Source organism: Sinocyclocheilus grahami, unplaced genomic scaffold (assembly GCF_001515645.1).
Source record: "Sinocyclocheilus grahami isolate Dianchi unplaced genomic scaffold, SAMN03320097.WGS_v1.1 scaffold89.1, whole genome shotgun sequence".
In the NCBI taxonomy this organism is placed as follows: domain Eukaryota; kingdom Metazoa; phylum Chordata; class Actinopteri; order Cypriniformes; family Cyprinidae; genus Sinocyclocheilus; species Sinocyclocheilus grahami.
The window spans coordinates 1,778,226-1,782,232 of NW_015505268.1; the positions used below are offsets into that span (position 1 = coordinate 1,778,226).

At 34.3% G+C, this 4,007-nt stretch overlaps 1 pseudogene; it reads left to right on the plus strand.

The window, feature by feature from the left end:
* LOC107587115 (zinc finger protein 271-like) overlaps positions 1–3,782 on the plus strand; it is a 6,394-nt pseudogene extending 2,612 nt beyond the window's left edge.
* The last annotated feature ends 225 nt before the right edge of the window (positions 3,783–4,007 follow it).

The following is a 4,007-nucleotide window of genomic DNA, read 5'->3' on the forward strand; positions in this document are numbered from 1 at the left end:
ACCTGAGAGTGTGTGTGTGTGTGTGTGTGAGAGAGAGAGTGAGTGTGAGTGAGTGTGTTTGTGTCATTGTTTGGAGTGATAATAATATAATAATGTTGCTGTTACTGAATGTCTCAGAGATCTGTGAGAGGAATGCATGCAAACCGATATCAAGTTTAGCTGCCGCTATTTTATTTATAACATTATTTCTCTTTTGAGGTTTATCTTTCGCAGATCAAATTAGTTAGTTACTTTACGTGGTTAAAATTAAGAAATGTGTTATTTTACAATGTATTTAAAACATATTTTGATCAGTAGTATTTGTTCTTCTTCTTTGGTTTTTCCTAAAATATCTGCTGAATTGTGGGCTTTCCTGCAGCTTTTGATGTGGATGCTTGATTTGCTGCTAAAGCTGCTGCTGCCCTAAAAAGAAGAAAAAATTAACAAAATTATTAATGAAACCAATAAAAGAAAACTTAAAGCGATATTAAAATAAAAACAAATTTTTATATGCAAAACTATAATAACCCTGACACGAACATCTTTCAATGGTGCATGAGGAGGGGGATCCGCCAAATAAAAGAGGGTCTGGCTGCAGCCTTGCACCTGCATTCTCAGACTTACACTCTCAGACACTTGCGCTTCAGCTAGCGACGTCACTTGCAGTCTTTATTTTTTATTTTGTTCTATTTTTTAATTACTTTTTGTTTGAATCTCTCAAGATTTTACAACAGTAGCCAGGTGGTGAAGACAAGAAAAAAGAAACTAAATTACAATGTCATTCACTTTTATTGTCACATGACCACAGCACATGTGCCTTGGTGAGTGAAATTCTTGGGAGCGTGCTCCAGACAGTGCAGAAACAATTTACATATAAACATACAGACCTCAACAGATGACAATGTGCAATATACACATACATATACTCAGTACACACAGTGTACTATTAGACATAATTACAGTTAGCAATACACATTATAGACAGTATGTACACATTCTACGTTATGTAGACATATATACACATAAAATATGGGAAGGTGCAACAGATTATACATTAACTGGATATGCAAAATGTCATGGATGTGCACTGGATGGTATCCAATAGTAGCAGATAGATTATTGTATTAAGTGCAGTGTGTACGTATAGTCTAGTATTGAACTATGTTGGAGTTAAAGTGCAATGTGTGGCATACCGTATAGTGAGAGTATGCTTTAGGGTGTATTAATTCTGACTAAGCATGGGCCGGTATGAGATTTTGAGGGTATGATAACCTTAAGCAAAACAAATATCACGGTATCACGGTATTGTCGTTACAGCTCTAAAACATGTTATTTGTTGTTATGTGTTATTATTGACTGGGTAAAAAAAACAAAAAACAAAGTTGAGCGACATACAGAATATTAGGAACAGTAGAATTTGTTTATTTTTCTTTGATTTGTTTCCTAAAAAGAAGAAAAATAAAGACCGACATTTTTATTTAACCTAAATCTGTAAATTCAATTTTAATTTTATTTTCTTTTTAAAGTACTCTTGCAAAAACGTGTTTTGAATATATATGTATATAATTTCATGTACATAATTAGTATAATTAAATAATAGCCCAATTTGTAACCCAATGTAAACCACTGATACTGCCCAATGGAAGGGCCCTCATACATACAATCCTCATTAAGACATCCAGTATTGGGAATAATTCAGCATATTGATTACTTTCATGATTATACATAATATTCTAAGTAAGATAATACCATATTGAGTAAATAACATAATAGGTAATATAATTACACAATAATATTATTGTATTGTTACATTCAATAAAACTTTCTATTTTATTGGGTTGTTTTTTTTAATTCAGTATAATTAAAATTGAGTTCAATTAAACTCTTACAAAATTACTTTGCAATAAATATTTATTATTGTAATATTATAAAGCATTTTCGGTTTCGGTTTTCAGCAAAATGCATCAATAATTTCCGGTTTTGGTGCATCCCTAACAATGACTTACAAAGAGACAACACTGTATTTATAAGGCTCTGGTCTCTTCAAAGATAGAATTTGGAGGACATCTGCTTTACTTTTGTAAATGCTTAAATGTGTAAATTAGTTAAAAATAAGTAAACTGATTTATTGTTGATTTGTATTATTTTGCTTTTCCACAGAAAGTCATGTTCAGTGAAGCTCCTCCCACAACAATCACACATTCAACAGTTCACCAATAAATGCTGGAATATCTCCATCAGTTCACAAGTGAAGACCAGCATCTAATCATCAGGAAGAGCTGAAATCTGCAAAGACTGAGTTTGTTAAAGAGAACAGAGAGAAGATGAGAGATCCAGAGCCCTGCAGAATCAAACACACTGAAGATACTGAAGAACTAACAGGTTGGTGTTTATTCTTCATTAATGAGGCTGAATGTTATAAAGCTTCAAACAGTATTAGATTTGTTGTAACAGGAAAAATCTTTAGAGCTGTTGAATAATCTAGAGGAAGCATCATATAATAAGAGACACTTTCTATGATATGGGTACTTTTTAACAAAATTAATGTTATATAATGTTGATCAAACATATTTAAAATTTAAATCGTTAGTTTCAGAGACATAATTTATAAAAATGCATCAAAAAGATATATATATACGTTTACATCAGGGTTAATTTATCTCCATTTACATTTCTCTGTTTTTATGACTAACTGAAAATAAACCATTTTTACTTTTATTTCAGAGTTAAATGAAGAAAATGAGGAGAATGAAGAATTGAGTGAAGTTGAGGAGAAAAATCATGTCAAAAGTAGAGAAAAACCTTTGAGTTGCTCTCAAACTAAACAGAAAGATGTAAAGAAAAGAAGAGCCAAGAAATCTTTCACCTGCACTCAGTGTGGAAAGAGTTTGACATGCAAACAACATCTTGTGCTTCACATGAGAGTTCATACTGGAGAGAAACCATTCACTTGTGATCAGTGCGGGAAGAGTTTCTCACGATCAGCATACCTTAAGATTCACATGAACATCCACACTGGAGAGAAACTATACACATGTGATCAATGCGGCAAAACATTTTTGAGCCCTTCAGTCCTGAAGCAGCACCTGAGAGTTCATACAAAGGAGAAGCCACATTCATGTAATTTGTGTGGAAAGAGATTTTCATGTTTACAATATTTAAAAGTTCATCAGAAAATACATACTGGTGTGAGAGAGTACATGTGCTTTGAGTGTGAAAAGACTTTTACTACAGCACAGTGTTTAAAACGGCACTAGAGGATTCACACTGGAGAGAAACCTTACAAGTGTTCACACTGTGACAAGAGATTCAGTCAGGCAGGAGACCTGAAAACACACGAGAGGATCCACACTGGAGAGAAACTATACACATGTGATCAATGCGGCAAAACATTTTTGAGCCCTTCAGTCCTGAAGCAGCACCTGAGAGTTCATACAAAGGAGAAGCCACATTCATGTAATTTGTGTGGAAAGAGATTTTCATGTTTACAATATTTAAAAGTTCATCAGAAAATACATACTGGTGTGAGAGAGTACATGTGCTTTGAGTGTGAAAAGACTTCTACTACAGCAAAGTGTTTAAAACTGCACGAGAGGATCCACACTGGAGAGAAACCTTACAAGTGTTCACACTGTGACAAGAGATTCAGTCAGTCAGGAGACCTGAAAACACACGAGAGGATCCACACTGGAGAGAAACCTTACAAGTGTTCACACTGTGACAAGAGATTCAGTCAGTCAGGAGACCTGAAAACACACGAGAGGATCCACACTGGAGAGAAACCGTATCACTGCACTGCATGTGGGAAGTGTTTCAGTCGTTCATCTTCTCTACACAGACATACAAAAAACATTCACAGTAAGTAGATCATCTTCAGATCCAGCACTTTCAGATCTGATGCTGTGTCCTCAACAAATCCTCATCAAATGTAATTTATTCCAAGTGCACTCTTTTATCTGAGTCATGAACGATGCCCCATTCACGAATGAATCACTTTGAGTCGAATCTGTTCAAGGTCTTGAATAAAG